The 22,637-nt window shown below is 43.1% G+C and overlaps 1 long non-coding RNA gene and 1 other non-coding gene across 4 annotated transcripts; both read left to right on the forward strand.

Annotated features, from left to right (window-relative positions):
• Nucleotides 1-12,238: 12,238 nt before the first annotated feature.
• On the forward strand, nt 12,239-18,545 carry LOC128629692 (uncharacterized). 3 transcript variants are annotated; one of them, XR_008394066.1, is made up of 4 exons: nt 12,239-14,764; nt 15,542-15,590; nt 15,784-16,879; nt 17,003-18,545. It is a non-coding gene; the product is annotated as an uncharacterized LOC128629692 (long non-coding RNA). The 3 variants fall into 3 exon arrangements; XR_008394067.1 differs by lacking the exon at nt 12,239-14,764 and having other exon boundaries at nt 15,052-15,590; nt 15,784-15,848; nt 16,733-16,879; XR_008394065.1 differs by lacking the exon at nt 12,239-14,764 and having other exon boundaries at nt 15,052-15,590.
• Nucleotides 14,573-14,644, forward strand: trnaw-cca (transfer RNA tryptophan (anticodon CCA)). Its single transcript has one exon. It is a non-coding gene; the product is annotated as a tRNA-Trp (tRNA).
• Nucleotides 18,546-22,637: the final 4,092 nt, after the last annotated feature.

The following is a 22,637-nucleotide window of genomic DNA, read 5'->3' on the forward strand; positions in this document are numbered from 1 at the left end:
GAAATCTCCAGCTAAAACGATGATCCTTTCTTGAGGGATATCTGAGATGGCTTTATCCAAAAGATTAAAAAAACGGACGCGTTCTGTGCCAATGTTGGGAGCGTAAATGTTAATCAGGGAAAGCGAGAGTTCGTGTAGATCAAGATCTACTCTCTGCATCCTTCCAGGTACAATTTCTACTGCGTTTATTGCTTGTTCTCGAATATCTGCAGAGAACAATATAGCAACCCCAGCGCTCATGTTTGAGCCATGACTGTGAAAAGCCTGACCTTTCCACTCACTTAACCACTGAATTTGATTACTGTTGTCTGTATGTGTTTCTTGTAGAAATACTATGTTAGCCTTCTTTAGGAACAGAAAATTAAAAAGACTGAAACGCTTCTCAGCACTACGGCATCCATTAAAGTTGAGTGAGCCAATGTTTAGAGAGGCCATGTTTTTTTTTTATTTAAGTTAACATTGCCCCTTCTTTTTGAACTTGTGTTGTATCATCTTTTTCACTTTTAGCATAATTTTTTTCAGATGGTAGTGTTTTTGTTGGTCAAGTTCTTCAAGGGTGGCATTTTGCATTACTACGTGACATGACAAATAAAAACGTGAGAGATCGGGAAAGAAGGTTTCAATTTTGAGTTTCTTAACCCCTTTTGTCAGATCTAAAAAAAAGCATTTATCTGTAATGTGGTAAGCAGCTGAGAACTACTGAAAGTTTTGTGTAGTCTAGCTATCATTCCTGAGGAATCAACGTCCTCATCAGAGCTACTCTCTAGATCTTCAAGTTTGTTTTCTGAGCCATCACGCTGTGAGCTTTCTAAAGCCATCTCAGAACAAGTTTCCTGCATTTCCTCCTCTAGCTCTAGTGAAACGTTAGGATCAGCCTCTGGATGAACAGGCTGTGAGAGCTCCTCATTCCCCGTGAGGTCGGTCTGAGACAGGGACCGAGGCTGTAAGTGCACTTCACTCCAGGTGGGATTTGTCTGAGATAGGGACCGAGGTTGTGGGGGAGGAGGTTCTTGCTTTTTTACAGTTTTTTTCCATTTAATGCTAGGGTTACGTTGTGGAGCTGGGTCAGTGCTGTGGCCCGTTGGGGTTTCAGCAGTGTTGTCAGTGTTAGGTGTGACATCTGTCTCGGGTTGGTTAGTGGGAGTTTCTGCCTCGAGTTGTTCTGTAGGACTCGTCACCGGCACTGCGCGAGCTGTAGACATGCTCGGCTGCCCGGCACGCGCTGGGTCTGCCGGTGTCTCTACCTGTGTGCTCTCCTGTCTGCTCGGACATGTCTGTCTGACATGGCCGTGTTCGCCACACACGAAACATCTCATCTGTTCGGAGCTGATGAAGATGGTGCAATCTTTATTCTCCAGCGTTAGCTTAACAGAGAGAGAGAGAGCGGCTCGTGTTGTGTGTTTAGGATCATGTAGGTGAAATGGCGGAAAGACATGACGTGTTTAATGTCCGGGTTTTTTAAACCCAACGGAATCATTTTGATCGGTGCTGTTAACTTTCTGTAGTGCTCGAGCACACTTTTTAAAGTTTCATTTTTAATAAAAGGAGGCACATTAGACAGCACGATTTTCTTAGAGACACCGGAGAGTGGAAACACACGAACATACTCATTGTTTATTATTAGCCCCTGTTCAATTAGTGCATCAGCCATTTCAATTTCGGCAAGAAAAACCACCACTGCTTTGTTCATCCGAGAAGCTGATCTGATGTTTAAACCACCAACCTGATTACTGAAAGCGGTGAGAACTTCTTCAATTGGTATAGAATCATCCGGCGTACATTTACACCCATGTCTCAGGGTCAGACGAGAGAAATCTCCATTTAACTCCATTTTGGAGCGAGTTCTGCCGACAATAGTCGGCTCACACATTGTTAACTTCACTAAAGCTCTTACTTTAGAAGAAAAAAAGCTAAATAAGAAAACAGAAAAGAAAGTATTTGAAAAAGCACTACAAACACTCAGACGTGCTCTAGCCACCTGTACTCTCGCCCGCTACCCACAATCCTGAGAGAGAGAGAGAGAGAGAAAATTGAATTTCAAAGGCCTTTTATTTACAAGCTTTTAAAAACTACATCGACCTATTTCGGTCCCTCAAAGTCATTGCAAATGACCCTAAAAGAAAAAAAGTCAAATAAATTTTTATATATATATATATATATATATATATATATATATATATATATATATATATATATATATATATATATATATGTAATATAGATAGATAGATAGATAGATAGATAGATAGATAGATAGATAGATAGTTAAAATAATTCTCTTTCTAGTTGCCTTTAAAACCAACAGGGAGTAAAGAAAATAAAAAAGCAAACAAGTGTCAAACAGTACGTACATTTGATTCAATTTTGTTTCTCCTGCTGACATATATGGCCATCTTTGCCTGCCCTATGATAAAATTTATCAACTGACACTTAAACCTTTTTTTTTGAGAGTATTTACAACCAAAGATAAAAGTTTCGATTGTAAAACTCTCATTAAAATGGCCAAGCAGTCTCTGTAAAACAGTAAAAAGAGGCTTCAATCTCACACAGTGCATAAACATGTGAAACACAGATTCTCTCACAGCACAGAAAGGACATTCATAACTCACATCAGAGTTTAAAACACAGATAAAAGAATTAACAGCCACTGCACCGTGTAAAATCCTCCACTGTAAATCCCCACACTTTTTTGTTAATGGTGACTTGTATAAAGCGCTCCATTGTGGCTTTACATGTTCCTTTATTTGTAGAACAGACCGCCAAGGTGTGTCGACTCTTTTGTCCAAAAAATTTTTCTTTAGGGATAGTACGCACATTTTATACAGTTCTTTCCCAGATGGTACCTTGGGACCCACAAAACTTAGTTGTTCAGATTTAAAAAACACACCTGAGCACTCATGTACATTCGCCGAGACACAAAAATCTGGTAAGGGATCTTGGTCATTGGGACTGTTTAGCCCTCCGGAATATTCCTCCAGCATTTTCAAGACCTCTTCAGTCAACAGGGACCTCCATTCCACAAGGAACTGCGTGACTACACGGACTGACCTCATCTTTATGTGCCCGGCAACTGCCACCGCGTTCCCAAAACCCGGTCAGTAGGTCACCCAGAGTGACGACTCCAGCCCTGCAGAATCTCTCCGTAAGCGCAGGAAACGGCTTCCTCTGAGAGACATCAAGAATGGAACCCTTTATAATCGGCTCCTGCAGCAGACAGTAGAGAGAACTTGAGCATTGTACTCTCTGCACTGTTAAAAGTCCCCACACTTTAAAAACATTTTGGTAAAAAACAGGAAGTTTCCTGATGTCCATCTTTTTCGGGTCCATCCAGAAAAGAGGTTTATGCAAATCCAGCCCTTCAAGTGTCCGTAAGATGGCACATGCTACACCCTTCCAGTTTGCATTTACAGGTCCTTGTAGCAGCCTTTGCACAAAACGTAACCGAAAGGCTGCAGTCCTGCTCTGCAGGTGTACCAGTCCATGTCCCCCTTCATCCTTGGGGAGAAACAGAACACTCTGTGGAACCCAGTGTAGACTATCCCAGAAAAAATTAACTAAAATTGACTGGATTTTAGATAAAACATGTATTGGAGGATCGATGCACGCAAGCCTATGCCAGAGGGATGATGCTACCAGGTTGTTAATTATAAGTACCCGCCCCCTAAAGGACACTTTTTTAACTAAAAAATTCCACTTCTCCAACCGACCCTTTACCTTCTCGACAGTCCCTTCAAAGTTTTTCCTCATAAACCCTTCATCTCCTAAAAACACCCCCAAATACCTAAAACCACCTCTGCACCATAGTAAGCGGTCTGGGAGGTTTGGGACGCCGCCTAACCATCCCCCGATTAAAAACGCCACGCTTTTCTCCCAGTTTACCTTGGCAGAAGAAACAATTCTAAAATCGTCAGTGATCTTCCGTATCGTATCAACATCCCTCTGGCTGCCAACAAGTATCGCCACATCGTCAGCGTATGCTGATAGTTTAAAAACACCCTCACACTTTGGAATTGTTATACCTTGTAGTTCAGTTCTCAGTTTAGTTAAAAGAGGTTCAATCGCAAGGGAATATAACATGCCAGATAGTGGGCATCCTTGTCTTATTCCCCTATGAACTTTAAAAGGAGCACACAAGTCACCATTAACCTTCAGTATGCTTTCACTGTCACGGTACAGAACTCTTATTTTTTCGATAAAATCCGAATTAAAACCAAAAGCAGACAAAACGTTCCATAAGTAGGTATGCTCAACCCTGTCGAAAGCCTTTTTCTGGTCAATTAAAATCAAACCACATTCCAAATTGAAAATCCTTCCGACCTCTACAACATCCCTAATGAACGAAATGTTATCGTGAATAAATCGACCCGGCACACAGTAGGTCTGGTCGGGATGGATCACCTCTTCCATGACTTTACTAAGTCGGTTTGCCAATACCTTGGAGAGCAGTCGGTATTCTACACAGAGAACTGAGACAGGTCTCCATGATTTTATGTCGTGTAAATCTCCTTTCTTGGGCAACAGAGTCAAAACTGCTCTGCGACAACTGAGCGGCAGCCGCCCCGTGACTAAACTGTCACCCAGTACTTCCAGTAGGTCTGCACCCATTTCAGGCCAAAAGGACTTATAAAATTCAGCCGGTAGACCATCGATCCCTGGTGCCTTGCCACTCTCCATACCCTGGAGGGCTCGTAGCAGTTCCTCTAGGGTCAACTCCCCATGTTGTTCTAAAATCACTCCAAAAATACTTAAACACATCCTTAAAATGACCGTCTTGCAATAAACTGGTGTTAAAATGCCAATACGCACTCTTATGCTTGAGTTTACTTAAAAACACAGTAGACAGAACCATACAATGGTCCGTAAATCCTACCGGTATAATTGCACAACTTCTAAAAGCACTTAACTGGTGTTTAAAACCATAAAATTTATCCAATCTGGCCATAGAGAGCATATTATTATAGGAGTGCACCCAGGTATATTGTTTCTGCATGTGGTGGAAATTTCTCCAAATGTCCACAAGGTCACAGGAATTCATTAATTCGACTAGCCTTCTACGTGATGGCATATGGGGCTCTACATGATTCCTGTCCATATCCAGCTCTGTACAGTTAAAATCCCCCCCTAGAATCAAAAAATCATCAGAGTCACAATTTTTTAGGACATTATCTAGGTTTCGTAAAAATACCATTCTGTCAATGGCTGTGGTCGGGGCATAAACACAAACAAAAACGACCCACCTATTCTCATACTGAGCTCTAACCTTTAACAGTCGACCCTTTATGATTTCATCAACTTGATAAGAACAGGGGATAAAATTATTGGAAAATAAAATAGCTACTCCCCCACTGGTAGATGTCTTATGACTTAAAACGGATAACCCTTTAAATTCCCTGGCCCAGTCCGCAGCATTATTAGCGTCTGTGTGGGTTTCCTGAGCAAAGATTACATCAATTTTCTTTTGGTTCACCGTTTCAAACAACAAAAATCTTTTATTTATTTCCCTTGCTCCATTTAAATTCAACGAAGCAACTCGAAACTCACTCATAAAAATGATGAAAACTAATAGATTTACATACATGATGTCTAGGATTGACTGTCACTATCATTATTGTCCAGCATAACATTGACTTTTGTAAGGATTTTTTTTAGACGGTACCCCTCCTGATCAGTGAAACCCCCTTCTGACATAAACCCACGTGTTTTTCTAATGAACTGTTCCACATCTGGGAAAAACTCGTCTATCCTTACATTCCTAGCATGCTTAGTCTTTCTCAGAAACACCTTGATGTCGTCCAGGCTATATTCATGGCTCGAAAAGCCACTTAGATTTACACTACATGTTATACTGCAGTCGGAGGCTTCACTCTCACTCTCTACCTCCCCAGAATTCAGCTCCTCTACGCCATCTTTCCTCTTAGCCTGTGCATGAGGACGATTTCTCCATCTCTTTCTCTGGGGCACATTGAACACATTTTCTTCCGTCTCCATATGAGAGCTATCATCCGTAACTTCATCACCAAGGGACGGATCCACACTATCTAGTGACACCGTACTGTCCTGTGTATCCTTATCACATAACTCAGGCTCACCCTCAGCCTTCTCTTCTTCACCTGGTTGAACATTGATACCCTGGTGAGAGGGGCCAGCTTCAGGTGCCTCCACCTGAGAGGGTACTGCTGTTCCCTCTCCCAGTGTGTGGGCCCCATCCACCCCAACACCCTCTCCAACAGTAATTTTGTTACCAGCGGCTACGTTAGCATTATCACTATTTTCGGGATTTACCCGTTTTTCTGGACAGGCCCTCACCAGATGACCAGATAAACCACACCCAAAACACTTCATTGTAGTAGTAGTGGCATAAATTACATAATTAAAATCCTCCACCTTTACATTGAGTGTCAGCTCCAGCTCATTATTATCCTTCAGGACCATGTACACAAATCGTCTAAAAGACACGATATGTTTTACACGAGGGGATTTGCTTGTAATTGCAATCCTCTTGATCTGGGAGACCAGTTTACCATAGCGGGATAGAGCTTGGGACAGAACCTCGTCCTTAATAAAAGGAGGAACATTCAACAGGATTATTTTTTTTGACGGGGTTGACAAAGGAAGCACTAAGTGGAACACATCATCAATCACAACTCCACTGTCCACCATTTCGTTTGCCAACTCCACCGTTTTCAGAAACAGCACAACAGCACTATTCATCCGGGCCGCAGACAGAATGTTGTCGTATCCTACACTCTCCCCCACGGCCAGACACACCTCCTCAACGCTGGCGGTAGTGGCTACTTTAATAGCATGCCGCCGCGTGAGGGAATCATATTTCCCGGTACCTGGGACAGCCATGTTTCCCAAAACACCACGGAAACAGCCGCCCAGGCCAGCGAGAAGCGCACACAAACACACACACACACACACACACACAAACACACAAACACACACACACGCGCGCGCGCGCACACAACAAACAGTAGTAAATTGAACTCTCTCAGAAACCAAAGACCTAAAGGAAATTGTATTTCTTAAGAAAAAATAGATAGAAAAAAGAGATAGAAAAAATGAACAAGCGAACTTGGAGCAGCGGCCTCGGCCACGCTCCGCACACACTCACTCACTTCCGCTCCGACTCCGCCCACTCACTCAGTCCATGCGCACACGAGAGAGAGAGACGGTAGCGTGTCTGACTCCAGATCAGAAGGTTGCGTGTTCAAATCACGTCGGGGTCATTCAATGCACTGGGGTGAGATCTACCATTTGATCTTGAAAATCTCCCTTAATGTCCAGGGAAGGGAAACCAGCCAGGTTATGCCTTTAAAGGGCTCGTGCCTTGTCCTCTGAAAGAGCTCTTGCCCAGATGTCAGACACTAGTCGCAACAGTCACAGCCCACCACCTGTCTCCGAGTTCCAATGCGTCTTGATCGCCACGCCGATGAACAAGTATGCCTTGCACCATGATGCGCTATAGGCTTCGCGCTGGGACCTCGTGGCGCAACGGTAGTGCGTCTGACTCCAGATCAGGAGGTTCAAAGCACGTCGGGGTCATTCAATGTGCTCTTATTCACACAGACCCATGATTTTCTGCGCAGTCTAATAAGGATGCTGTTATATGGACTCCAATCTCTATGATGACCACCCATGTCTTTGTCAACTTCATGCTAAAAGGTAACAAAGCTTAGGTAGCAACACTCTCACCTAGTAACCATTAGTAACTTGACAACCTGCTGAATGTTTACCCTTAGTTTGCCCATTTTGCTTGCTGAACAAAACATGCTGGAAAGAGGCACCTTAGATGGTTTCACTGGACCTCTCAGAGGAGAGAGGTTACACAGGTTACACAGAGGTTCTCACAGACATAAATGGTGCTCAGCCCTTGGCTTGGAAAGGGCCCATCCCATCTGGTTCTCATGGCTTTCTACAAACTATTAACACAGCTCAGCACCACTATTCAAGGACACAAAACAACAGGGTTCAACCACGGCTCTGTCCTTCATACTTCTTTACCCACTGACTGCCTGCAGTCTGAGACATACGAAGAGACAAGGTTCTTGTGAAACCTGTAAAATGGTGACGTTAACCAAGAGAATGTTGAACTTTGGTCCTATCTATTATGTTGGCCAGTTTCTAAGTTGAGATCAACTTAACCCCAGTGCTTTCTGTTTAACGACCTTGTTCGTATTTTTGTTTACAACTAGCACACTTTTGACCAGCATGTCGCTTGGAAATCGTTACCAGCATAACTCTTATTCGTAAGGCTCACTCTGGAGGCTTGTCTTGGTTCAAGGAATGCCTTCGTGTCACGGTATGAGAACAAGTAGAATAGCATCAGCATTTTTAATTAAACTTGGCTTTTCTGCACAAGGAGACCAAAATTTCTAACAAACACGTTAATTCCACACCACAAACTGACGTGTAATCTTGGCTCTGTATGCCTCGCAAAAAGCAGGTTTACGCCACCTTTGCCACTGATTGCCCATCGTCTGACACGTATAATGACGCAAAGGCCTCGTACAAATGGTAAATGTGTGAAGTTACCCAGAAGAAGGCTGAACCATGGTTCTATCGCATAGGCAGTTGAGTCCCTGAGTTGCGCTTCAGGTATAAGTTGTCCACGCTTCACTCTCACGCACTGGGGTGAGATCTACCATTTGATCTTGAAAATCTCCCTTAATGTCCAGGGAAGGGAAACCAGCCAGGTTATGCCTTTAAAGGGCTCGTGCCTTGTCCTCTGAAAGAGCTCTTGCCCAGATGTCAGACACTAGTCGCAACAGTCACAGCCCACCACCTGTCTCCGAGTTCCAATGCGTCTTGATCGCCATGCCGATGAACAAGTATGCCTTGCACCATGATGCGCTATAGGCTTCGCGCTGGGACCTCGTGGCGCAACGGTAGTGCGTCTGACTCCAGATCAGGAGGTTCAAAGCACGTCGGGGTCATTCAATGTGCTCTTTTTCACACAGACCCATGATTTTCTGCGCAGTCTAATAAGGATGCTGTTATATGGACTCCAATCTCTATGATGACCACCCATGTCTTTGTCAACTTCATGCTAAAAGGTAACAAAGCTTAGGTAGCAACACTCTCACCTAGTAACCATTAGTAACTTGACAACCTGCTGAATGTTTACCCTTAGTTTGCCCATTTTGCTTGCTGAACAAAACATGCTGGAAAGAGGCACCTTAGATGGTTTCACTGGACCTCTCAGAGGAGAGAGGTTACACAGGTTACACAGAGGTTCTCACAGACATAAATGGTGCTCAGCCCTTGGCTTGGAAAGGGCCCATCCCATCTGGTTCTCATGGCTTTCTACAAACTATTAACGCAGCTCAGCACCACTATTCAAGGACACAAAACAACAGGGTTCAACCACGGCTCTGTCCTTCATACTTCTTTACCCACTGACTGCCTGCAGTCTGAGACATACGAAGAGACAAGGTTCTTGTGAAACCTGTAAAATGGTGACGTTAACCAAGAGAATGTTGAACTTTGGTCCTATCTATTATGTTGGCCAGTTTCTAAGTTGAGATCAACTTAACCCCAGTGCTTTCTGTTTAACGACCTTGTTCGTATTTTTGTTTACAACTAGCACACTTTTGACCAGCATGTCGCTTGGAAATCGTTACCAGCATAACTCTTATTCGTAAGGCTCACTCTGGAGGCTTGTCTTGGTTCAAGGAATGCCTTCGTGTCACGGTATGAGAACAAGTAGAATAGCATCAGCATTTTTAATTAAACTTGGCTTTTCTGCACAAGGAGACCAAAATTTCTAACAAACACGTTAATTCCACACCACAAACTGACGTGTAATCTTGGCTCTGTATGCCTCGCAAAAAGCAGGTTTACGCCACCTTTGCCACTGATTGCCCATCGTCTGACACGTATAATGACGCAAAGGCCTCGTACAAATGGTAAATGTGTGAAGTTACCCAGAAGAAGGCTGAACCATGGTTCTATCGCATAGGCAGTTGAGTCCCTGAGTTGCGCTTCAGGTATAAGTTGTCCACGCTTCACTCTCACGCACTGGGGTGAGATCTACCATTTGATCTTGAAAATCTCCCTTAATGTCCAGGGAAGGGAAACCAGCCAGGTTATGCCTTTAAAGGGCTCGTGCCTTGTCCTCTGAAAGAGCTCTTGCCCAGATGTCAGACACTAGTCGCAACAGTCACAGCCCACCACCTGTCTCCGAGTTCCAATGCGTCTTGATCGCCACGCCGATGAACAAGTATGCCTTGCACCATGATGCGCTATAGGCTTCGCGCTGGGACCTCGTGGCGCAACGGTAGTGCGTCTGACTCCAGATCAGGAGGTTCAAAGCACGTCGGGGTCATTCAATGTGCTCTTTTTCACACAGACCCATGATTTTCTGCGCAGTCTAATAAGGATGCTGTTATATGGACTCCAATCTCTATGATGACCACCCATGTCTTTGTCAACTTCATGCTAAAAGGTAACAAAGCTTAGGTAGCAACACTCTCACCTAGTAACCATTAGTAACTTGACAACCTGCTGAATGTTTACCCTTAGTTTGCCCATTTTGCTTGCTGAACAAAACATGCTGGAAAGAGGCACCTTAGATGGTTTCACTGGACCTCTCAGAGGAGAGAGGTTACACAGGTTACACAGAGGTTCTCACAGACATAAATGGTGCTCAGCCCTTGGCTTGGAAAGGGCCCATCCCATCTGGTTCTCATGGCTTTCTACAAACTATTAACACAGCTCAGCACCACTATTCAAGGACACAAAACAACAGGGTTCAACCACAGCTCTGTCCTTCATACTTCTTTACCCACTGACTGCCTGCAGTCTGAGACATACGAAGAGACAAGGTTCTTGTGAAACCTGTAAAATGGTGACGTTAACCAAGAGAATGTTGAACTTTGGTCCTATCTATTATGTTGGCCAGTTTCTAAGTTGAGATCAACTTAACCCCAGTGCTTTCTGTTTAACGACCTTGTTCGTATTTTTGTTTACAACTAGCACACTTTTGACCAGCATGTCGCTTGGAAATCGTTACCAGCATAACTCTTATTCGTAAGGCTCACTCTGGAGGCTTGTCTTGGTTCAAGGAATGCCTTCGTGTCACGGTATGAGAACAAGTAGAATAGCATCAGCATTTTTAATTAAACTTGGCTTTTCTGCACAAGGAGACCAAAATTTCTAACAAACACGTTAATTCCACACCACAAACTGACGTGTAATCTTGGCTCTGTATGCCTCGCAAAAAGCAGGTTTACGCCACCTTTGCCACTGATTGCCCATCGTCTGACACGTATAATGACGCAAAGGCCTCGTACAAATGGTAAATGTGTGAAGTTACCCAGAAGAAGGCTGAACCATGGTTCTATCGCATAGGCAGTTGAGTCCCTGAGTTGCGCTTCAGGTATAAGTTGTCCACGCTTCACTCTCACGCACTGGGGTGAGATCTACCATTTGATCTTGAAAATCTCCCTTAATGTCCAGGGAAGGGAAACCAGCCAGGTTATGCCTTTAAAGGGCTCGTGCCTTGTCCTCTGAAAGAGCTCTTGCCCAGATGTCAGACACTAGTCGCAACAGTCACAGCCCACCACCTGTCTCCGAGTTCCAATGCGTCTTGATCGCCACGCCGATGAACAAGTATGCCTTGCACCATGATGCGCTATAGGCTTCGCGCTGGGACCTCGTGGCGCAACGGTAGTGCGTCTGACTCCAGATCAGGAGGTTCAAAGCACGTCGGGGTCATTCAATGTGCTCTTTTTCACACAGACCCATGATTTTCTGCGCAGTCTAATAAGGATGCTGTTATATGGACTCCAATCTCTATGATGACCACCCATGTCTTTGTCAACTTCATGCTAAAAGGTAACAAAGCTTAGGTAGCAACACTCTCACCTAGTAACCATTAGTAACTTGACAACCTGCTGAATGTTTACCCTTAGTTTGCCCATTTTGCTTGCTGAACAAAACATGCTGGAAAGAGGCACCTTAGATGGTTTCACTGGACCTCTCAGAGGAGAGAGGTTACACAGGTTACACAGAGGTTCTCACAGACATAAATGGTGCTCAGCCCTTGGCTTGGAAAGGGCCCATCCCATCTGGTTCTCATGGCTTTCTACAAACTATTAACACAGCTCAGCACCACTATTCAAGGACACAAAACAACAGGGTTCAACCACAGCTCTGTCCTTCATACTTCTTTACCCACTGACTGCCTGCAGTCTGAGACATACGAAGAGACAAGGTTCTTGTGAAACCTGTAAAATGGTGACGTTAACCAAGAGAATGTTGAACTTTGGTCCTATCTATTATGTTGGCCAGTTTCTAAGTTGAGATCAACTTAACCCCAGTGCTTTCTGTTTAACGACCTTGTTCGTATTTTTGTTTACAACTAGCACACTTTTGACCAGCATGTCGCTTGGAAATCGTTACCAGCATAACTCTTATTCGTAAGGCTCACTCTGGAGGCTTGTCTTGGTTCAAGGAATGCCTTCGTGTCACGGTATGAGAACAAGTAGAATAGCATCAGCATTTTTAATTAAACTTGGCTTTTCTGCACAAGGAGACCAAAATTTCTAACAAACACGTTAATTCCACACCACAAACTGACGTGTAATCTTGGCTCTGTATGCCTCGCAAAAAGCAGGTTTACGCCACCTTTGCCACTGATTGCCCATCGTCTGACACGTATAATGACGCAAAGGCCTCGTACAAATGGTAAATGTGTGAAGTTACCCAGAAGAAGGCTGAACCATGGTTCTATCGCATAGGCAGTTGAGTCCCTGAGTTGCGCTTCAGGTATAAGTTGTCCACGCTTCACTCTCACGCACTGGGGTGAGATCTACCATTTGATCTTGAAAATCTCCCTTAATGTCCAGGGAAGGGAAACCAGCCAGGTTATGCCTTTAAAGGGCTCGTGCCTTGTCCTCTGAAAGAGCTCTTGCCCAGATGTCAGACACTAGTCGCAACAGTCACAGCCCACCACCTGTCTCCGAGTTCCAATGCGTCTTGATCGCCACGCCGATGAACAAGTATGCCTTGCACCATGATGCGCTATAGGCTTCGAGCTGGGACCTCGTGGCACAACGGTAGTGCGTCTGACTCCAGAGCAGAAGGTTCAAATCATGTCGGGGTCATTCAATGTGCTCTTTTTCACACAGACCCATGATTTTCTGCGCAGTCTAATAAGGATGCTGTTATATGGACTCCAATCTCTATGATGACCACCCATGTCTTTGTCAACTTCATGCTAAAAGGTAACAAAGCTTAGGTAGCGACACTCTCACCTAGTAACCATTAGTAACTTGACAACCTGCTGAATGTTTACCCTTAGTTTGCCCATTTTGCTTGCTGAACAAAGCATGCTGGAAAGAGGCACCTTAGATGGTTTCACTGGACCTCTCAGAGGATCTGGAGGGTACTACAACACCCAAACAGGGACTTGAACCTTGGACCCTCAGATTAAAAGTCTGATGCTCTACCGACTGAGCTACCTGGGCTCGAGGAGAGAGAGAGCCCACTTTACCCTCGAGCTTGTAGGTCAGGCCTGTGGACGCTCTAGTTCAACGGTTCTCACAGACATAAATGGTGCTCAGCCCTTGGCTTGGAAAGGGCCCATCCCATCTGGTTCTCATGGCTTTCTACAAACTATTAACACAGCTCAGCACCACTATTCAAGGATACAAACCAACAGGGTTCAACCACGGCTCTGTCCTTCATACTTCTTTACCCACTGACTGCCTGCAGTCTGAGACATACAAAGAGACAAGGTTCTTGTGAAACCTGTAAAATGGTGACGTTAACCAAGAGAATGTTGAACTTTGGTCCTATCTATTATGTTGGCCAGTTTCTAAGTTGAGATCAACTTAACCCCAGTGCTTTCTGTTTAACGACCTTGTTCGTATTTTTGTTTACAACTAGCACACTTTTGACCAGCATGTCGCTTGGAAATCGTTACCAGCATAACTCTTATTCGTAAGGCTCACTCTGGAGGCTTGTCTTGGTTCAAGGAATGCCTTCGTGTCACGGTATGAGAACAAGTAGAATAGCATCAGCATTTTTAATTAAACTTGGCTTTTCTGCACAAGGAGACCAAAATTTCTAACAAACACGTTAATTCCACACCACAAACTGACGTGTAATCTTGGCTCTGTATGCCTCGCAAAAAGCAGGTTTACGCCACCTTTGCCACTGATTGCCCATCGTCTGACACGTATAATGACACAAAGGCCTCGCACAAATGGTAAATGTGTGAAGTTACCCAGAAGAAGGCTGAACCATGGTTCTATCGCATAGGCAGTTGAGTCCCTGAGTTGCGCTTCAGGTATAAGTTGTCCACGCTTCACTCTCACACACTGGGGTGAGATCTACCATTTGATCTTGAAAATCTCCCTTAATGTCCAGGGAAGGGAAACCAGCCAGGTTATGCCTTTAAAGGGCTCGTGCCTTGTCCTCTGAAAGAGCTCTTGCCCAGATGTCAGACACTAGTCGCAACAGTCACAGCCCACCACCTGTCTCCGAGTTCCAATGCGTCTTGATCGCCACGCCGATGAACAAGTATGCCTTGCACCATGGTGCGCTATAGTTTTTGCGCTTGGACCTCGTGGCGCAATGGTAGCGCGTCTGACTCCAGATCAGAAGGTTGTGTGTTCAAATCACGTCGGGGTCATTCAATGTGCTCTTTTTCACACAGACCCATGATTTACTGCGCAGTCTAATAAGGATGCTGTTATATGGACTCCAATCTCTATGATGACCACCCATGTCTTTGTCAACTTCATGCTAAAAGGTAACAAAGCTTAGGTAGCAACACTCTCACCTAGTAACCATTAGTAACTTGACAACCTGCTGAATGTTTACCCTTAGTTTGCCCATTTTGCTTGTTGAACAAAACATGCTTGAAAGAGGCACCTTAGATGGTTTCACTGGTCCTCTCAGAAGATTTGGAGGGTACTACAACACCCAAACAGGGACTTCAACCCTGGACCCTCAGATTAAAAGTCTGATGCTATATATATATATATATATATATATATATATATATATATATATATATATATATATATATGTATTTATATATATTTCATTAGAAAAAGTGCAGTACATTTTCATGGTACGGTCAGTACTGTTTATTTTTGTAATAAAGTGAACTTAATTTTTCCACTGAGTGTTATATTTTCATTCAGTACTAATCGGTTATTAGTAGGTGCTACCCGACTTGGTTATCGGCATCTGTAAGATCCACTGTCGATCAGCCTTTAAAATAGATTAATGTGTATGACATGATCTTCTTTAATTAATAAAGAAATGCACTTGTTGACAACTTGCTGTGGTATAAGGGGAATAAAACACTTCAGAATGTGCAGTTCTACCTTAGGGTGGTAACGGTCACTCCACTTCATTGGATCGTTGACTGTTTTCCTATAACCGTATGTTTATTCCTTACATAAATTAAACACAAAGGATGTAGGGGTTCTACATGCATGTAGTATTTGTACAATCAATAACCTATTAGAGTAATACATTGTGGTATATAAACTGAACTTTGTGTTTGATGTGTCTGCAGTGCCCAAAGCCCGTGGTGGTGGCAGTGCATGGCGTTTGTGTGGAAGCAGGTCTGTTGGGAGTGTTAAGTACCATCATCTCATACACTCACCACAACTCTGGGAAGTTCCATCCATATTGTTTGCTGTCACTTTTCCTGCAAAGCTTTAACCATCAGAGAGTTATCTTTTACTGGGGCTTTTAGCTGCAGGAGACTGAATTACTAAGTTTTTTTTTTTGTGGATCTGATTCCTTCTTTCGCAGGAGTGGATCTAATCACAGCCTGTGATATTCGTCTGTGCACACAGGAGGCCTGGTTTCAGGTGAAGGTATGAGGAACATTAACTTGCCATACATTGCTTGCTTACATGTTTACACCAAGATCTGTAAACAAGCTATTTTTGTCCATATGATCATATATAGAGATAGTAAGTGATGAGAAGATAAGAATGGGCTGATTGTTCCGACTCGTACAAGCCCCTATGAAAGAGTTGACCACAAGGGGGCACACTCTGAACAATTATTTACATTTGCAGTTTGTTGAAGATTAAATAAACCACAGTGAGCATCAGATGTCTGGTTTTAATACAAAGTTTTATGATGAACTATTTTATGATATTACCATCTTGTCATTTATCAAAGAAGAGCTACAAAACCTGAAATTTGTTCATTTTTAGACAGAAAAATTCTGCAGTGTAGCTCTTCTAGTGGGCTTTCCCACTGGATGTTTAGTCCAAAACAGAGCAGTTTGCATGGAAAGTTGGTAATGTGACCGTCGTAATGTGGACTGGGAAGTGCACTGCGGTACCGAACCCGAGACTACCTGTAGAAGGTGGTCCGAGTTCAGTTACAATGGAACTGTGAATGTGAATTGTCCCATGAATGTGAACGTAACTTGTATCCGGGTCTGCACTTTTTCAGGAAGTAGAGTAACCTGTGCTGAAGGCCTGTTGTGGTGATGACGTGTCATGACATGTTTTGGCCCAAATCTGCAGTGACTTTGAAAAAGTGGAAGCTCCTCTGAATATTGTGGAGTTTCTTGATTTTGTGTTAATTTCTATGATCACAAAAAGGTGAAATTCTAGACTGACACATGGAAGATATGGAATGATAACAGAAGAATGTGACGTTGGGTTGTACCGTGTATTTTTTTCATGTAGCTTAATTGTTTAGTATAAATGAAGGCAAGTGTGTGTTCTGTTCATCTCTGCAGTCGTGTGTTCCCTGATAGTCAATGATTGCTGGAGCTCTGGAAATAGCAGGTGAGATTGCAGGCCGGAGTCGCGTCGCTGTCTAGGGAACCAAAGTCAACCTCCCCTACTCCTGAGACCACAGTGTGACTGAGAGCCTAGACTACATGGTAAGAACCTGCTTAAGACATGAATAGCATTTTTAGCCTCAAGGTAGACCCATGCGCACACAGTATGGCCACAAACACAAAGTAGAAGGGTCGAAATCTGAGATTTCTCCTCTGCGTCTCCAGGCTACTTGGAACATGAACATGTTGCAGACACAGGATCTTATGAAGTCAGCGCAGGCAGCCCTGGAAAAGAAGAGTCCGAAAGACGTGCCCTTCTCCAAGCTTTAAAGGAGAAGATCCAGGGCTGTTGAAGCTGCGGTGGAACTGAGACTTCATCATCCCCATATCTTTAGTTTTTCTTGCTAAGTCTCAGTTTCTTTTTAGTCTTTTTATTTTTAGACTGGTCAAAAGACTGATTAGTGGAAGTGAAATGATAGATGAACTTTTAATTACTTGCTTTATTATTTGCAGGGGCCTTGTACAGTAAGACAGGGTAACTAATACTCAAAAGCTTGTTTTGTGTGTTAACATGTACAGTAGATGGACATATTTTTTCTGGTCCTGTGTGACTGCAGAATGTAGTGCAGTTAACACAGTAAATTTCCTTGGATGCTCACTTTTAACTCGAGGAGGTCACAGTTTGCCCAGACATCTTTTATTTAAATCCGTCAATCTGTCACCCACACGTCATTCTGGGGGACGAAGAGGAGGAAGCTGGACAGATACATTTATTTATTATTGCTGTTTCCTCAATCCAGTGCAGAAAGAAGAAAAACTACACAACTGATTTAAAATAAAAATATAGAAAACAATCTAATGTAAGGTTCTGATCCGGTTTGCTTTCAGCAGGAAGGCTGTCCTCTTTCCTGTTGCTCTTTCCCTTCTATTAGTCCATTTGTCCAGTCTGAATCGGTTTGATTGTTTGATTCGTTTCGAGACGATTCAGAGTCAAATAATTTTCTAGTGAGAGTCGCACACTTCCAAACGAACTAGACTGAGATGAGTATTTGATTCTCACTAGAAAGTGATTAGACTCTGAATAAACTCGAAATGAATCAGTCAAACTGATTCAGACTTGATAAAAGGACTATGAGATGTGATTAAGATATATATTCCAATGTTTTGCTTTACAATTCCACTGTGTGTGTGTGCGCGCCTGTGTGTGTTTTTCAGGGGAATGAGAAAATCTGACACAACAGTACATACTGACCATTGGTACTGTGTACACATCAACATACACACACGTCTCCATGCTGGACATCTCAGGAGGTTTCACACACAGTGCTAGGAATATCCCGGGACAGAGAAACGCACCTCCTAAGTGAGTGAGTTTAGCGTCAACCGGTGAAATTTGCTGTTGCGTGAACGCTTCGCCTCTGTGAGCTTCACTCTCTGTCAGGTTCCCTGTAATTAGACATAAAATGTACATAATTATTTTGCATACATTTAGGATTTAATGTTTTTTTTTTTTTTTTTAACTCTTCGAGGAACAGAAATGATCTTTCGAGGCAGCTTCTTCATCACTACCTGCTCCGTTTGACTCAAAAATGTAACGACCGGTTTCAAAAAGTCACGATGTCTTCAGTTCATGAGATTTTACTGTTGAATTTAAACAGGAAATGTGAAATATTTTTGTTCCTTTATGTTTCCTCTACTGTCTTTTTGCTGTGATATTGAACACAGTTGTATTTTTTTTAAAAGAATACATAAATGATCATTCTATTTCTCTCACTTTCCTTGTCCTAATTGTCCTGTAGTTGTGTTGTGCTTCCCTTTATAAATGCATCATTGATGGCTTTAAGTAAGGTGAAAGAATAGGATGCAGTTTCCGTAATGCAAATATTAAGAAATCATGAAGAACTAATGATACACGGATTTATAACAGACACGTATATGATGGAATGGAACTCCCATAATGCACCGGGGCAAACAAAACGAAAACATTAAAAAAAACCATGTCATTTCTAATTAGTTATTGCAGTAAATGATGTTATATTCATTACAGGTCTTTTGCCTGTACAACTGTTCAGAAGAGTTTGATTGAAAAGTGTTTCGATAATCCTTACCATAAATAGTATAACTACTTTTTTATTGTTTTATTTATTATACAAACCTCCCCCTCAATGATGCAAGCCCAGCCCTAGAGATAATTCCAAGACAGCTTCCATATTGAGTGAATGGTAGAAAATTTGTCTACATCTAGAAGTGATTGTGAAACTATAGTAGTAATCTGGCTCAGTGTTATGTTACGGTACCTTGTCAGGAAGCAAGCACAGGTGGTGCTGAAACAAGAAGGCGAGGAGAAGAAGGTCAGGTTTTCGGGCGAACAGTCAACACTGGGCAAGGCAGGTAATCATGGTCGAGAAACGAGTACAAAGGCTTGGTGAGCGCCAGAGATGAGAATTCTGAGCGTTTACTTCACGAGCTAGTACTGCGCGAACTTCCTCTTAAATGCTGTGTTAGTGAGTGAGTGCAGGTGTCCGCAATCAGAATTCCGGAAAATGTGTGCGTGTCTGGGAAGTGTAGTCCTCGTCGGCCATGTTTGTAGTTCGCGCTGCACTCTGGGAACTGTAGTCGCGAGTTCGCCGTGAAGTGACACTCAGGGAATGGTGGCTTGAGCCCATCTCCTTTCTCCACCAGATGTTTTCATTTATTTCTTTATTTGTTGGTTGACTGTTTTGTTTTTGCTATGCAGTACAAAAAGACCAAAGTGGTACTTAAAAAAAAGAAAAAGAAAGAAAAAGTCAATTACATTTATAACAACAACTACAACAACAAAAAGTCAAATGGAGATGTACATTGTGAAGTTTTCAGTTTCTTGTAAGTTTCTTTTTCTTGTTCCGTTAGTTTTCTTTCTGCACAGTTAGAGGGTATTTTTGTTTATTATTTTGGCCTGGTCGACTTCTGAAGTGATAACCACTATAGATATATAAAAGGTGAATAAAACAAAGCAAACACACTCTTGGTCTCGCCAACCCTTTTCTTTTTTTATTGTATGTTGCGGCCTGACCTAGACCGTAACAGAATTGGGGGCTCATCCTGTGCTTTCCCTCCTGTCATCCCGTTTCTCTTTCGGCGTTTTTTTGTGTGTGTGTGTGTGTGTGTGTGTGTGTGTGTGTGTGTGTGTGTGTGTGTGTGCAGGTTATAAGATATGGCTACAAAATTTAACCTGTATCAGTTTACCTTTTGTCCACGTTAGAGCAGTTTGAGCGATGCTGTAAGGATGGTCTGTTGCTCCTTGCGGACTTTTACAGCGTATCGGTTGCACGGAGCGCCACTAAGCGAGACATCAAAAAGCTGCTGTATGAGGAGCTTGTAAAACAGCGAGTCATGCTTGAGCCTACCGAGGCGGGTGTTGCATCACCAGTCAGTGGTTCCGAGGATTTGGCTGCAGCGGAGGCTGGGGCCAAGCCCGAGGAACCGACGCGCATAGATCCCGCGGTAGTAGACTCTCCATTAGAGGAGCCCATGCTCGCACTGCAACTGAAGAAACTTGACCTTGTCGTCTGCAGTATCAAGCTCAGCTACAGTTCCACACACTGGAGCTGGAAACCAAGAAGGAGATAAAGCTGAAGGCGCTGGAGTTAGAGTTGGCGCTGTGAAATAGGCCAGCTCCCGGTTCACCTGCGTCTCCTGCACCTGCGCTTCCTCTACCTGTTCATCAGTCATCGCCTGTGCTAGAGCTTGCGCCTCGTGGCACCTCGTCTGAGAGTCCTGCTGGTTTTGATGTTAGTAAACACATTGCTTTAGTTCCTGTGTTTAGGGGAAGTGAGGTGGACACCTATTTCCCTGTGTTTGAGCGCACTGCTGCCACTCTGCAGTGGCCTAGAAATATTTGGTCTTTATTGCTACAGTGCAAGTTTGAGGGAAAAGCTCAAGAAGTATGTTCTGCTCTAACGTTGGAACAAAGCTTGGAGTATGAGACAGTTGAATCAGATGTGTTACGGGCATATGAACTTGTCCCTGAAGCTTACCAGCAGAAATTTCGAAAGCATGCCAAAACTGCCAGCCAAACATATGTTGAGTTCGCGCGTGAAAAGTCTGCGTTCTTTGATAAGCGGTGCGCCGCAGATAAGGTCGTTACTTTAGATCAGTTAAAAGAATTGATCCTGCTGGAAGAATTTAAGACCTGTATTTCTGACAAACTTGTGGTTTATTTGAATGAGCAAAAAGTCTCTTCACTCGCTGATGCTGCCATTTTGGCTGATGAGTTTGTGCCCACGCACAAAACTGTATTCTCCCCTCCGCGTGGTGATGTATCTGATCGCAGCTACAGCTCCAACGCTCCTGTGAGCGCATCTAGAAGTGCTAGTGAGTCCCGTCAATGTTTTTACTGTCGCGAATCTGGTCACCTCATTGCTGCTGATCCCGTTTTAATATGCAAAAATCGACGGAAAGCACAAACAGTGTGGTTTTAGTGCAGGTACAACGACAACACTGACAGTTTGCATTCACTTTCCTCAGTTGATGCTGCATTTGAACATTTGAACCCCATCAAGCTGACAAATGCATTTGGTACATCACCAAAATTGTGTAGAACGACAACCTTTTCGATTACAAAAGCTACATCACTGCAGTCACATGGAATAGGGTCCATCGCGTCATCCACAACTGTAATGATTCCAACAGTCATGCACTTGATTGACTCTTCTTCAGAATCTGTGCGCTGTATTAAAAACAACAACAAACTTTAAAATGTGCTTTCACACATACATCCTCACAAGCTCAACGACTTAAGAACAGCATGAGTGAACCGATCTTAACTTTACTAGTTATCACACAATGCATTAATATTAGAAGGTGGTAAAAAATACAGTACAACGTCCTGAAATTTATCATCTGTCATGAAAATAAAACAAGGTAAAATCCATCAAAATATCTGGAAATATCAATACATGGACTTCTGTTATCAGAATATCTTCCAACATCCCTTCTTACTTTCCTCACAGACACTTACCTCACAGATCTGTAAGAACTGAGATGGATTCTCCCACATGGACAGCGGCAGCCCCAACTGTACTGCAACCCTCTTCCGTTTATTTGATGCCTCAAAAGTACAAATGTTTTATATTCAAATTATGCAGGACAAGCGAAATAGCAAGAAAGGAAATGACCACAGTATTTACAAAACAAGTACACTTGAAATAAACCTACTCACATTTTAATCCAGGCTCTCCAGTATGGCACTCCTTTCTGCGATGTCTGCATGGCGCCTTGAGCGGTACAAATACAGCAGCTTTGAGACGTGTGTTTGTCAAGACCCTCATAAAAGAACTTGCTCAGGTCCATCGACACAAGTCTGGTGAATTCTGCGCTGACATTCAGTCATTACAGAACATCAAACAAACATAACACAGAAACATGTTAAACAACACTGCAAAAAAAGGCATTTGAATTTTCACAGTGCGGGTCAAAGGTCATGAGGTTCCATTCCAAAGTACTACAGCACTGCTGCCAAGTCCATAAAGTTACATTTTACTTTAGGTAAAAGAACAAAAAATGCAAGTTTAATATTTGTTTCATATTGGGTATGACAAAAAAGACAAAGTTACTTCTGTGCCTGAAATAATTCTATGAAGAAAAGAAAAAAGAGTCATTCAAAAATGTAATAAACAGTGTACACAAGCAAGATCAGGACAAAGTAATAGATTCTCACCAAATCTGTTGATATATTTCATGGCCAGCCGTTCATATACATATTGATATTGTAAGCAAAGCTAATGAGGGAGTGCAGCAATGTGGCTCGTTTTACAACAACTACGCCACCCCGAGGAAACGGGGAAAATAACCCAAATATAGACACACAAATACGTTCCAC

This window comes from Ictalurus punctatus, unplaced genomic scaffold (genome assembly GCF_001660625.3).
Source record: "Ictalurus punctatus breed USDA103 unplaced genomic scaffold, Coco_2.0 Super-Scaffold_100, whole genome shotgun sequence".
Lineage (NCBI taxonomy): Eukaryota > Metazoa > Chordata > Actinopteri > Siluriformes > Ictaluridae > Ictalurus > Ictalurus punctatus.